The sequence below is a fragment of the Hemibagrus wyckioides genome, linkage group LG08, assembly GCF_019097595.1.
Source record: "Hemibagrus wyckioides isolate EC202008001 linkage group LG08, SWU_Hwy_1.0, whole genome shotgun sequence".
Lineage (NCBI taxonomy): Eukaryota > Metazoa > Chordata > Actinopteri > Siluriformes > Bagridae > Hemibagrus > Hemibagrus wyckioides.
In genome coordinates this window covers 9,047,895-9,061,882 of record NC_080717.1, presented here as the reverse complement: position 1 = coordinate 9,061,882, position 13,988 = coordinate 9,047,895, and the positions used below count along the sequence as shown (strand labels likewise).

Below are 13,988 nucleotides of genomic sequence, written 5' to 3'. Positions count from 1 at the left end.
TGTTTTTGAGTTTGAAAAGTTGCAGTAGAGACTTTTGACGGTGAAAAAGCTTACAGCACCTGGTATTCCCAGGCGGTCTCCCATCCAAGTACTAACCAGGCCCGACCCTGCTTAGCTTCCGAGATCGGACGAGATCGGGCGTTCTCAGGGTGGTATGGCCGTAAGCGAGAGAGCACTTTCAATAAGGGCTCTTTATAGTGTACGATGTAGATGACTCCGTTTCTTTTCTTTTTTTATTTGATTTATTTTAAAGTCACTCATTCGCGTCTCAGTTTGCTGTTGGGTGGAGAGAACAACCGCTTCATCCATATCAAACTTTCTGTCTCACCACCTGCAACCCACACGCGCCTCTCCACCTCTTGGGATTACTAACACTTAATGACATCTTACTCTGCTTAATTTGACAAAATATTTAAACAGGCACGTTGCACGCTGCATCTCAGCTTCTTGCTTTATTTTCATGCCACATCAATAAAACACTTGACATAAGACAGAAGATTGCTGCGAGAGAAAGTAAGGTGTTTTTGAACAGGCTATTACCACTTCATCCACAAATACTTTTCTTGCTTCAATTATTACTTCGTTAAAAACAATTCAGAGCAACAATTTAAATGCCGCAACAACTACAAGAGCCACATGTCTGCTCTCTTCTTCTTTGTTCAGGAGTTGGACGCATTACCGCCACCAGCTGAACTGGAGAGAGGGGCCGGCTTCCAACGCGAGCGAGTGAGAGAGCGCGTGAGTGCGTGCGCTCTCTCTCTCTCTCTCTCTCTCTCTCTCTCTGCGTTTACAGCATTTGCTAGACGAGTCTATCAAAGGGGATTTTACACAAGTGCTTGAATTGGAAACTTCAGAACATATCTAGAAATAAAGAACACTGTACACAATCTGAACAAACCTGCAACATCCAATTGTTTGTTGGAGCATCTAAGACGCTCATGTTATAAGTGCAAATGCTACTACTACGACTGTTACGGACAGGAATCATAGTAGTAGTAGTAGCAGTAGTAAGAAAAATAATTAAAAATAATAACGAAATACACGAATAAAAGAATAATCACGAGATTGGTATCATCAAGGAATGTGACTATGATATCTGCTACGTGAAGTCCGTCCATTCTAGAAACATACACCCTCCGAAATAAATAACTTTATGTAAAAAAAAGTTTCTTAATAAGAAAATAGAATAATAATTGTAGTTTAAAGGAATATGCGAGTGATTGTTTGAATGAATAAATGAATGAATGAATGAATGAATGAATGAATGAATGAATGAATGAATGAAGTGGAAAATAAATAAGGTAGGGATAATTCTGTGATTTGAGCATGAATTTGTGTCGAGGTGATTGATTGCTTGTTGATTTTGTCACATGTGTCTCTGTGTGTGATCTCTGTGTAGTAATAAATGAATGCAAGTTGAAGGTGTTTTTGAGTTTGAAAAGTTGCAGTAGAGACTTTTGACGGTGAAAAAGCTTACAGCACCTGGTATTCCCAGGCGGTCTCCCATCCAAGTACTAACCAGGCCCGACCCTGCTTAGCTTCCGAGATCGGACGAGATCGGGCGTTCTCAGGGTGGTATGGCCGTAAGCGAGAGAGCACTTTCAATAAGGGCTCTTTATAGTGTACGATGTAGATGACTCCGTTTCTTTTCTTTTTTTATTTGATTTATTTTAAAGTCACTCATTCGCGTCTCAGTTTGCTGTTGGGTGGAGAGAACAACCGCTTCATCCATATCAAACTTTCTGTCTCACCACCTGCAACCCACACGCGCCTCTCCACCTCTTGGGATTACTAACACTTAATGACATCTTACTCTGCTTAATTTGACAAAATATTTAAACAGGCACGTTGCACGCTGCATCTTAGCTTCTTGCTTTATTTTCATGCCACATCAATAAAACACTTGACATACAGCAGATTGCTGCGAGAGAAAGTAAGGTGTCTTTGAACAGGCTATTACCACTTCATCCACATATACTTTTCTTGCTTCAATTATTACTTCGTTAAAAACAATTCAGAGCAACAATTTAAATGCCGCAACAACTACAAGAGCCACATGTCTGCTCTCTTCTTCTTTGTTCAGGAGTTGGACGCATTACCGCCACCAGCTGAACTGGAGAGAGGGGCCGGCTTCCAACGCGAGCGAGTGAGAGAGCGCGTGAGTGCGTGCGCTCTCTCTCTCTCTCTCTCTCTCTCTCTCTCTCTGCGTTTACAGCATTTGCTAGACGAGTCTATCAAAGGGGATTTTACACAAGTGCTTGAATTGGAAACTTCAGAACATATCTAGAAATAAAGAACACTGTACACAATCTGAACAAACCTGCAACATCCAATTGTTTGTTGGAGCATCTAAGACGCTCATGTGATAAGTGCAAATGCTACTACTACGACTGTTACGGACAGGAATCATAGTAGTAGTAGTAGCAGTAGTAAGAAAAATAATTAAAAATAATAACGAAATACACGAATAAAAGAATAATCACGAGATTGGTATCATCAAGAAATGTGACTATGATATCTGCTACGTGAAGTCCGTCCATTCTAGAAACATACACCCTCCGAAATAAATAACTTTATGTAAAAAAAAGTTTCTAAATTAGAAAATAGAATAATAATTGTAGTTTAAAGGAATATGCGAGTGATTGTTTGAATGAATGAATGAATGAATGAATGAATGAAGTGGAAAATAAATAAGGTAGGGATAATTCTGTGATTTGAGCATGAATTTGTGTCGAGGTGATTGATTGCTTGTTGATTTTGTCACATGTGTCTCTGTGTGTGATCTCTGTGTAGTAATAAATGAATGCAAGTTGAAGGTGTTTTTGAGTTTGAAAAGTTGCAGTAGAGACTTTTGACGGTGAAAAAGCTTACAGCACCTGGTATTCCCAGGCGGTCTCCCATCCAAGTACTAACCAGGCCCGACCCTGCTTAGCTTCCGAGATCGGACGAGATCGGGCGTTCTCAGGGTGGTATGGCCGTAAGCGAGAGAGCACTTTCAATAAGGGCTCTTTATAGTGTACGATGTAGATGACTCCGTTTCTTTTCTTTTTTTATTTGATTTATTTTAAAGTCACTCATTCGCGTCTCAGTTTGCTGTTGGGTGGAGAGAACAACCGCTTCATCCATATCAAACTTTCTGTCTCACCACCTGCAACCCACACGCGCCTCTCCACCTCTTGGGATTACTAACACTTAATGACATCTTACTCTGCTTAATTTGACAAAATATTTAAACAGGCACGTTGCACGCTGCATCTTAGCTTCTTGCTTTATTTTCATGCCACATCAATAAAACACTTGACATACAGCAGATTGCTGCGAGAGAAAGTAAGGTGTCTTTGAACAGGCTATTACCACTTCATCCACATATACTTTTCTTGCTTCAATTATTACTTCGTTAAAAACAATTCAGAGCAACAATTTAAATGCCGCAACAACTACAAGAGCCACATGTCTGCTCTCTTCTTCTTTGTTCAGGAGTTGGACGCATTACCGCCACCAGCTGAACTGGAGAGAGGGGCCGGCTTCCAACGCGAGCGAGTGAGAGAGCGCGTGAGTGCGTGCGCTCTCTCTCTCTCTCTCTCTCTCTCTCTCTGCGTTTACAGCATTTGCTAGACGAGTCTATCAAAGGGGATTTTACACAAGTGCTTGAATTGGAAACTTCAGAACATATCTAGAAATAAAGAACACTGTACACAATCTGAACAAACCTGCAACATCCAATTGTTTGTTGGAGCATCTAAGACGCTCATGTTATAAGTGCAAATGCTACTACTACGACTGTTACGGACAGGAATCATAGTAGTAGTAGTAGCAGTAGTAAGAAAAATAATTAAAAATAATAACGAAATACACGAATAAAAGAATAATCACGAGATTGGTATCATCAAGGAATGTGACTATGATATCTGCTACGTGAAGTCCGTCCATTCTAGAAACATACACCCTCCGAAATAAATAACTTTATGTAAAAAAAAGTTTCTTAATAAGAAAATAGAATAATAATTGTAGTTTAAAGGAATATGCGAGTGATTGTTTGAATGAATGAATGAATGAATGAATGAATGAATGAATGAATGAATGAAGTGCAAAATAAATAAGGTAGGGATAATTCTGTGATTTGAGCATGAATTTGTGTCGAGGTGATTGATTGCTTGTTGATTTTGTCACATGTGTCTCTGTGTGTGATCTCTGTGTAGTAATAAATGAATGCAAGTTGAAGGTGTTTTTGAGTTTGAAAAGTTGCAGTAGAGACTTTTGACGGTGAAAAAGCTTACAGCACCTGGTATTCCCAGGCGGTCTCCCATCCAAGTACTAACCAGGCCCGACCCTGCTTAGCTTCCGAGATCGGACGAGATCGGGCGTTCTCAGGGTGGTATGGCCGTAAGCGAGAGAGCACTTTCAATAAGGGCTCTTTATAGTGTACGATGTAGATGACTCCGTTTCTTTTCTTTTTTTATTTGATTTATTTTAAAGTCACTCATTCGCGTCTCAGTTTGCTGTTGGGTGGAGAGAACAACCGCTTCATCCATATCAAACTTTCTGTCTCACCACCTGCAACCCACACGCGCCTCTCCACCTCTTGGGATTACTAACACTTAATGACATCTTACTCTGCTTAATTTGACAAAATATTTAAACAGGCACGTTGCACGCTGCATCTTAGCTTCTTGCTTTATTTTCATGCCACATCAATAAAACACTTGACATACAGCAGATTGCTGCGAGAGAAAGTAAGGTGTCTTTGAACAGGCTATTACCACTTCATCCACATATACTTTTCTTGCTTCAATTATTACTTCGTTAAAAACAATTCAGAGCAACAATTTAAATGCCGCAACAACTACAAGAGCCACATGTCTGCTCTCTTCTTCTTTGTTCAGGAGTTGGACGCATTACCGCCACCAGCTGAACTGGAGAGAGGGGCCGGCTTCCAACGCGAGCCAGTGAGAGAGCGCGTGAGTGCGTGCGCTCTCTCTCTCTCTCTCTCTCTCTCTCTCTGCGTTTACGGCATTTGCTAGACGAGTCTATCAAAGGGGATTTTACACAAGTGCTTGAATTGGAAACTTCAGAACATATCTAGAAATAAAGAACACTGTACACAATCTGAACAAACCTGCAACATCCAATTGTTTGTTGGAGCATCTAAGACGCTCATGTGATAAGTGCAAATGCTACTACTACGACTGTTACGGACAGGAATCATAGTAGTAGTAGTAGCAGTAGTAAGAAAAATAATTAAAAATAATAACGAAATACACGAATAAAAGAATAATCACGAGATTGGTATCATCAAGAAATGTGACTATGATATCTGCTACGTGAAGTCCGTCCATTCTAGAAACATACAGCCTCCGAAATAAATAACTTTATGTAAAAAAAAGTTTCTAAATTAGAAAATAGAATAATAATTGTAGTTTAAAGGAATATGCGAGTGATTGTTTGAATGAATGAATGAATGAATGAATGAATGAATGAATGAATGAATGAAGTGGAAAATAAATAAGGTAGGGATAATTCAGTGATTTGAGCATGAATTTGTGTCGAGGTGATTGATTGCTTGTTGATTTTGTCACATGTGTCTCTGTGTGTGATCTCTGTGTAGTAATAAATGAATGCAAGTTGAAGGTGTTTTTGAGTTTGAAAAGTTGCAGTAGAGACTTTTGACGGTGAAAAAGCTTACAGCACCTGGTATTCCCAGGCGGTCTCCCATCCAAGTACTAACCAGGCCCGACCCTGCTTAGCTTCCGAGATCGGACGAGATCGGGCGTTCTCAGGGTGGTATGGCCGTAAGCGAGAGAACAGTTTCAATAAGGGCTCTTTATAGTGTACGATGTAGATGACTCCGTTTCTTTTCTTTTCTTTTTTTATTTGATTTATTTTAAAGTCACTCATTCGCGTCTCAGTTTGCTGTTGGGTGGAGAGAACAACCGCTTCATCCATATCAAACTTTCTGTCTCACCACCTGCAACCCACACGCGCCTCTCCACCTCTTGGGATTACTAACACTTAATGACATCTTACTCTGCTTAATTTGACAAAATATTTAAACAGGCACGTTGCACGCTGCATCTTAGCTTCTTGCTTTCTTTTCATGCCACATCAATAAAACACTTGACATAACACAGCAGATTGCTGCGAGAGAAAGTAAGGTGTCTTTGAACAGGCTATTACCACTTCATCCACAAAAACTTTTCTTGCTTCAATTATTACTTCGTTAAAAACAATTCAGAGCAACAATTTAAATGCCGCAACAACTACAAGAGCCACATGTCTGCTCTCTTCTTCTTTGTTCAGGAGTTGGACGCATTACCGCCACCAGCTGATCTGGAGAGTGGGGCCGGCTTCCAACGCGAGCGAGTGAGAGAGCGCGTGAGTGCGTGCGCTCTCTCTGTCTCTCTCTCTCTCTCTCTCTTTCTCTCTCTCTCTTTCTCTCTCTCTCTCTCTCTCTCTCTGCGTTTACAGCATTTGCTAGACGAGTCTATCAAAGGGGATTTTACACAAGTGCTTGAATTGGAAACTTCAGAACATATCTAGAAATAAAGAACACTACACAATCTGAACAAACCTGCAACATCCAATTGTTTGTTGGAGCATCTAAGACGCTCATGTTATAAGTGCAAATGCTACTACTACGACTGTTACGGACAGGAATCATAGTAGTAGTAGTAGCAGTAGTAAGAAAAATAATTAAAAATAATAACGAAATTCACGAATAAAAGAATAATCACGAGATTGGTATCATCAAGAAATGTGACTATGATATCTGCTACGTGAAGTCCGTCCATTCTAGAAACATACACCCTCCGAAATAAATAACTTTATGTAAAAAAAAGTGACTATGATATCTGCTACGTGAAGTCCGTCCATTCTAGAAACATACAGCCTCCGAAATAAATAACTTTCTGTAAAAAAAAGTTTCTTTATAAGAAAATAGAATAATAATTGTAGTTTAAAGGAATATGCGAGTGATTGTTTGAATGAATGAATGAATGAATGAATGAATGAATGAATGAATGAATGAAGTGGAAAATGAATAAGGTAGGGATAATTCTGTGATTTGAGCATGAATTTGTGTCGAGGTGATTGATTGCTTGTTGATTTTGTCAGATGTGTCTCTGTGTGTGATCTCTGTGTAGTAATAAATGAATGCAAGTTGAAGGTGTTTTTGAGTTTGAAAAGTTGCAGTAGAGACTTTTGACGGTGAAAAAGCTTACAGCACCGGGTATTCCCAGGCGGTCTCCCATCCAAGTACTAACCAGGCCCGACCCTCCTTAGCTTCCGAGATCGGGCGTTCTCAGGGTGGTATGGCCGTTAGCGAGAAAGCAGTTTCAATGAGGGCTCTTTATAGTGTACGATGTAGATGACTCCGTTCCTTTTCTTTTCTTTTTTTATTTTATTTATTTTAAAGTCACTCATTCGCGTCTCAGTTTGCTGTTGGGTGGAGAGAACAACCGCTTCATCCATATCAAACTTTCTGTCTCACCACCTGCAACCCACACGCGCCTCTCCACCTCTTGGGATTACTAACACTTAATGACATCTTACTCTGCTTAATTTGACAAAATATTTAAACAGGCACGTTGCACGCTGCATCTCAGCTTCTTGCTTTATTTTCATGCCACATCAAAAAAACACTTGACATAAGACAGAAGATTGCTGCGAGAGAAAGTAAGGTGTCTTTGAACAGGCTATTACCACTTCATCCACAAATACTTCTCTTGCTTCAATTATTACTTCGTTAAAAACAATTCAGAGCAACAATTTAAATGCCGCAACAACTACAAGAGCCACATGTCTGCTCTCTTCTTCTTTGTTCAGGAGTTGGACGCATTACCGCCACCAGCTGATCTGGAGAGTGGGGCCGGCTTCCAACGCGAGCGAGTGAGAGAGCGCGTGAGTGCGTGCGCGCTCTCTCTCTCTCTCTCTCTCTCTCTCTCTGCGTTTACAGCATTTGCTAGACGAGTCTATCAAAGGGGATTTTACACAAGTGCTTGAATTGGAAACTTCAGAACATATCTAGAAATAAAGAACACTGTACACAATCTGAACAAACCTGCAACATCCAATTGTTTGTTGGAGCATCTAAGACGCTCATGTTATAAGTGCAAATGCTACTACTACGACTGTTACGGACAGGAATCATAGTAGAAGAAGTAGCAGTAGTAAGAAAAATAATTAAAAATAATAACGAAATACACGAATAAAAGAATAATCACGAGATTGGTATCATCAAGAAATGTGACTATGATATCTGCTACGTGAAGTCCGTCCATTCTAGAAACATACACCCTCCGAAATGAATAACTTTATGTAAAAAAAAGTTTCTTCATAAGAAAATAGAATAATAATTGTATTTTAATGGAATATGCGAGTGATTGTTTGAATGAATGAATGAATGAATGAATGAAGTGGAAAATAAATAAGGTAGGGATAATTCTGTGATTTGAGCATGAATTTGTGTCGAGGTGATTGATTGCTTGTTGATTTTGTCACATGTGTCTCTGTGTGTGATCTCTGTGTAGTAATAAATGAATGCAAGTTGAAGGTGTTTTTGAGTTTGAAAAGTTGCAGTAGAGACTTTTGACGGTGAAAAAGCTTACAGCACCTGGTATTCCCAGGCGGTCTCCCATCCAAGTACTAACCAGGCCCGACCCTGCTTAGCTTCCGAGATCGGACGAGATCGGGCGTTCTCAGGGTGGTATGGCCGTAAGCGAGAGAGCACTTTCAATAAGGGCTCTTTATAGTGTACGATGTAGATGACTCCGTTTCTTTTCTTTTTTTATTTGATTTATTTTAAAGTCACTCATTCGCGTCTCAGTTTGCTGTTGGGTGGAGAGAACAACCGCTTCATCCATATCAAACTTTCTGTCTCACCACCTGCAACCCACACGCGCCTCTCCACCTCTTGGGATTACTAACACTTAATGACATCTTACTCTGCTTAATTTGACAAAATATTTAAACAGGCACGTTGCACGCTGCATCTTAGCTTCTTGCTTTATTTTCATGCCACATCAATAAAACACTTGACATACAGCAGATTGCTGCGAGAGAAAGTAAGGTGTCTTTGAACAGGCTATTACCACTTCATCCACATATACTTTTCTTGCTTCAATTATTACTTCGTTAAAAACAATTCAGAGCAACAATTTAAATGCCGCAACAACTACAAGAGCCACATGTCTGCTCTCTTCTTCTTTGTTCAGGAGTTGGACGCATTACCGCCACCAGCTGAACTGGAGAGAGGGGCCGGCTTCCAACGCGAGCCAGTGAGAGAGCGCGTGAGTGCGTGCGCTCTCTCTCTCTCTCTCTCTCTCTCTCTCTCTGCGTTTACGGCATTTGCTAGACGAGTCTATCAAAGGGGATTTTACACAAGTGCTTGAATTGGAAACTTCAGAACATATCTAGAAATAAAGAACACTGTACACAATCTGAACAAACCTGCAACATCCAATTGTTTGTTGGAGCATCTAAGACGCTCATGTGATAAGTGCAAATGCTACTACTACGACTGTTACGGACAGGAATCATAGTAGTAGTAGTAGCAGTAGTAAGAAAAATAATTAAAAATAATAACGAAATACACGAATAAAAGAATAATCACGAGATTGGTATCATCAAGAAATGTGACTATGATATCTGCTACGTGAAGTCCGTCCATTCTAGAAACATACAGCCTCCGAAATAAATAACTTTATGTAAAAAAAAGTTTCTAAATTAGAAAATAGAATAATAATTGTAGTTTAAAGGAATATGCGAGTGATTGTTTGAATGAATAAATGAATGAATGAATGAATGAATGAATGAATGAATGAATGAAGTGCAAAATAAATAAGGTAGGGATAATTCTGTGATTTGAGCATGAATTTGTGTCGAGGTGATTGATTGCTTGTTGATTTTGTCACATGTGTCTCTGTGTGTGATCTCTGTGTAGTAATAAATGAATGCAAGTTGAAGGTGTTTTTGAGTTTGAAAAGTTGCAGTAGAGACTTTTGACGGTGAAAAAGCTTACAGCACCTGGTATTCCCAGGCGGTCTCCCATCCAAGTACTAACCAGGCCCGACCCTGCTTAGCTTCCGAGATCGGACGAGATCGGGCGTTCTCAGGGTGGTATGGCCGTAAGCGAGAGAGCACTTTCAATAAGGGCTCTTTATAGTGTACGATGTAGATGACTCCGTTTCTTTTCTTTTTTTATTTGATTTATTTTAAAGTCACTCATTCGCGTCTCAGTTTGCTGTTGGGTGGAGAGAACAACCGCTTCATCCATATCAAACTTTCTGTCTCACCACCTGCAACCCACACGCGCCTCTCCACCTCTTGGGATTACTAACACTTAATGACATCTTACTCTGCTTAATTTGACAAAATATTTAAACAGGCACGTTGCACGCTGCATCTCAGCTTCTTGCTTTATTTTCATGCCACATCAATAAAACACTTGACATAAGACAGAAGATTGCTGCGAGAGAAAGTAAGGTGTCTTTGAACAGGCTATTACCACTTCATCCACAAATACTTTTCTTGCTTCAATTATTACTTCGTTAAAAACAATTCAGAGCAACAATTTAAATGCCGCAACAACTACAAGAGCCACATGTCTGCTCTCTTCTTCTTTGTTCAGGAGTTGGACGCATTACCGCCACCAGCTGAACTGGAGAGAGGGGCCGGCTTCCAACGCGAGCGAGTGAGAGAGCGCGTGAGTGCGTGCGCTCTCTCTCTCTCTCTCTCTCTCTCTCTGCGTTTACAGCATTTGCTAGACGAGTCTATCAAAGGGGATTTTACACAAGTGCTTGAATTGGAAACTTCAGAACATATCTAGAAATAAAGAACACTGTACACAATCTGAACAAACCTGCAACATCCAATTGTTTGTTGGAGCATCTAAGACGCTCATGTTATAAGTGCAAATGCTACTACTACGACTGTTACGGACAGGAATCATAGTAGTAGTAGTAGCAGTAGTAAGAAAAATAATTAAAAATAATAACGAAATACACGAATAAAAGAATAATCACGAGATTGGTATCATCAAGAAATGTGACTATGATATCTGCTACGTGAAGTCCGTCCATTCTAGAAACATACACCCTCCGAAATAAATAACTTTATGTAAAAAAAAGTTTCTTAATAAGAAAATAGAATAATAATTGTAGTTTAAAGGAATATGCGAGTGATTGTTTGAATGAATAAATGAATGAATGAATGAATGAATGAATGAATGAATGAATGAAGTGGAAAATAAATAAGGTAGGGATAATTCTGTGATTTGAGCATGAATTTGTGTCGAGGTGATTGATTGCTTGTTGATTTTGTCACATGTGTCTCTGTGTGTGATCTCTGTGTAGTAATAAATGAATGCAAGTTGAAGGTGTTTTTGAGTTTGAAAAGTTGCAGTAGAGACTTTTGACGGTGAAAAAGCTTACAGCACCTGGTATTCCCAGGCGGTCTCCCATCCAAGTACTAACCAGGCCCGACCCTGCTTAGCTTCCGAGATCGGACGAGATCGGGCGTTCTCAGGGTGGTATGGCCGTAAGCGAGAGAGCACTTTCAATAAGGGCTCTTTATAGTGTACGATGTAGATGACTCCGTTTCTTTTCTTTTTTTATTTGATTTATTTTAAAGTCACTCATTCGCGTCTCAGTTTGCTGTTGGGTGGAGAGAACAACCGCTTCATCCATATCAAACTTTCTGTCTCACCACCTGCAACCCACACGCGCCTCTCCACCTCTTGGGATTACTAACACTTAATGACATCTTACTCTGCTTAATTTGACAAAATATTTAAACAGGCACGTTGCACGCTGCATCTTAGCTTCTTGCTTTATTTTCATGCCACATCAATAAAACACTTGACATACAGCAGATTGCTGCGAGAGAAAGTAAGGTGTCTTTGAACAGGCTATTACCACTTCATCCACATATACTTTTCTTGCTTCAATTATTACTTCGTTAAAAACAATTCAGAGCAACAATTTAAATGCCGCAACAACTACAAGAGCCACATGTCTGCTCTCTTCTTCTTTGTTCAGGAGTTGGACGCATTACCGCCACCAGCTGAACTGGAGAGAGGGGCCGGCTTCCAACGCGAGCCAGTGAGAGAGCGCGTGAGTGCGTGCGCTCTCTCTCTCTCTCTCTCTCTCTCTGCGTTTACGGCATTTGCTAGACGAGTCTATCAAAGGGGATTTTACACAAGTGCTTGAATTGGAAACTTCAGAACATATCTAGAAATAAAGAACACTGTACACAATCTGAACAAACCTGCAACATCCAATTGTTTGTTGGAGCATCTAAGACGCTCATGTGATAAGTGCAAATGCTACTACTACGACTGTTACGGACAGGAATCATAGTAGTAGTAGTAGCAGTAGTAAGAAAAATAATTAAAAATAATAACGAAATACACGAATAAAAGAATAATCACGAGATTGGTATCATCAAGAAATGTGACTATGATATCTGCTACGTGAAGTCCGTCCATTCTAGAAACATACAGCCTCCGAAATAAATAACTTTATGTAAAAAAAAGTTTCTAAATTAGAAAATAGAATAATAATTGTAGTTTAAAGGAATATGCGAGTGATTGTTTGAATGAATGAATGAATGAATGAATGAATGAATGAATGAATGAAGTGGAAAATAAATAAGGTAGGGATAATTCAGTGATTTGAGCATGAATTTGTGTCGAGGTGATTGATTGCTTGTTGATTTTGTCACATGTGTCTCTGTGTGTGATCTCTGTGTAGTAATAAATGAATGCAAGTTGAAGGTGTTTTTGAGTTTGAAAAGTTGCAGTAGAGACTTTTGACGGTGAAAAAGCTTACAGCACCTGGTATTCCCAGGCGGTCTCCCATCCAAGTACTAACCAGGCCCGACCCTGCTTAGCTTCCGAGATCGGACGAGATCGGGCGTTCTCAGGGTGGTATGGCCGTAAGCGAGAGAACAGTTTCAATAAGGGCTCTTTATAGTGTACGATGTAGATGACTCCGTTTCTTTTCTTTTCTTTTTTTATTTGATTTATTTTAAAGTCACTCATTCGCGTCTCAGTTTGCTGTTGGGTGGAGAGAACAACCGCTTCATCCATATCAAACTTTCTGTCTCACCACCTGCAACCCACACGCGCCTCTCCACCTCTTGGGATTACTAACACTTAATGACATCTTACTCTGCTTAATTTGACAAAATATTTAAACAGGCACGTTGCACGCTGCATCTTAGCTTCTTGCTTTCTTTTCATGCCACATCAATAAAACACTTGACATAACACAGCAGATTGCTGCGAGAGAAAGTAAGGTGTCTTTGAACAGGCTATTACCACTTCATCCACAAAAACTTTTCTTGCTTCAATTATTACTTCGTTAAAAACAATTCAGAGCAACAATTTAAATGCCGCAACAACTACAAGAGCCACATGTCTGCTCTCTTCTTCTTTGTTCAGGAGTTGGACGCATTACCGCCACCAGCTGATCTGGAGAGTGGGGCCGGCTTCCAACGCGAGCGAGTGAGAGAGCGCGTGAGTGCGTGCGCTCTCTCTGTCTCTCTCTCTCTCTCTCTCTCTCTCTCTCTCTCTGCGTTTACAGCATTTGCTAGACGAGTCTATCAAAGGGGATTTTACACAAGTGCTTGAATTGGAAACTTCAGAACATATCTAGAAATAAAGAACACTACACAATCTGAACAAACCTGCAACATCCAATTGTTTGTTGGAGCATCTAAGACGCTCATGTTATAAGTGCAAATGCTACTACTACGACTGTTACGGACAGGAATCATAGTAGTAGTAGTAGCAGTAGTAAGAAAAATAATTAAAAATAATAACGAAATTCACGAATAAAAGAATAATCACGAGATTGGTATCATCAAGAAATGTGACTATGATATCTGCTACGTGAAGTCCGTCCATTCTAGAAACATACACCCTCCGAAATAAATAACTTTATGTAAAAAAAAGTGACTATGATATCTGCTACGTGAAGTCCGTCCATTCT

At 39.9% G+C, this 13,988-nt stretch overlaps 1 protein-coding gene, 9 non-coding genes and 1 pseudogene across 10 annotated transcripts in view; all 11 read right to left on the bottom strand.

Moving 5' to 3' along the window:
- The window catches only part of LOC131357969 (condensin complex subunit 1-like), a 130,916-nt gene that overhangs the window by 39,835 nt on the left and 77,093 nt on the right, over positions 1-13,988 (bottom strand). The gene's annotated exons all lie outside the window — the stretch shown is intronic.
- On the bottom strand, positions 48-166 carry LOC131358644 (5S ribosomal RNA). Its single transcript, XR_009205591.1, has one exon. It is a non-coding gene; the product is annotated as a 5S ribosomal RNA (ribosomal RNA).
- LOC131358633 (5S ribosomal RNA) lies at positions 1,471-1,589 on the bottom strand. Its single transcript, XR_009205580.1, has one exon. It is a non-coding gene; the product is annotated as a 5S ribosomal RNA (ribosomal RNA).
- On the bottom strand, positions 2,865-2,983 carry LOC131358622 (5S ribosomal RNA). Its single transcript, XR_009205569.1, has one exon. It is a non-coding gene; the product is annotated as a 5S ribosomal RNA (ribosomal RNA).
- LOC131358610 (5S ribosomal RNA) lies at positions 4,271-4,389 on the bottom strand. Its single transcript, XR_009205558.1, has one exon. It is a non-coding gene; the product is annotated as a 5S ribosomal RNA (ribosomal RNA).
- LOC131358599 (5S ribosomal RNA) lies at positions 5,677-5,795 on the bottom strand. The gene has a single exon (XR_009205547.1). It is a non-coding gene; the product is annotated as a 5S ribosomal RNA (ribosomal RNA).
- Positions 7,211-7,319, bottom strand: LOC131358474 (5S ribosomal RNA; annotated as a pseudogene).
- On the bottom strand, positions 8,597-8,715 carry LOC131358586 (5S ribosomal RNA). The gene has a single exon (XR_009205535.1). It is a non-coding gene; the product is annotated as a 5S ribosomal RNA (ribosomal RNA).
- On the bottom strand, positions 10,009-10,127 carry LOC131358575 (5S ribosomal RNA). The gene has a single exon (XR_009205525.1). It is a non-coding gene; the product is annotated as a 5S ribosomal RNA (ribosomal RNA).
- LOC131358564 (5S ribosomal RNA) lies at positions 11,420-11,538 on the bottom strand. The gene has a single exon (XR_009205514.1). It is a non-coding gene; the product is annotated as a 5S ribosomal RNA (ribosomal RNA).
- Positions 12,818-12,936, bottom strand: LOC131358552 (5S ribosomal RNA). Its single transcript, XR_009205503.1, has one exon. It is a non-coding gene; the product is annotated as a 5S ribosomal RNA (ribosomal RNA).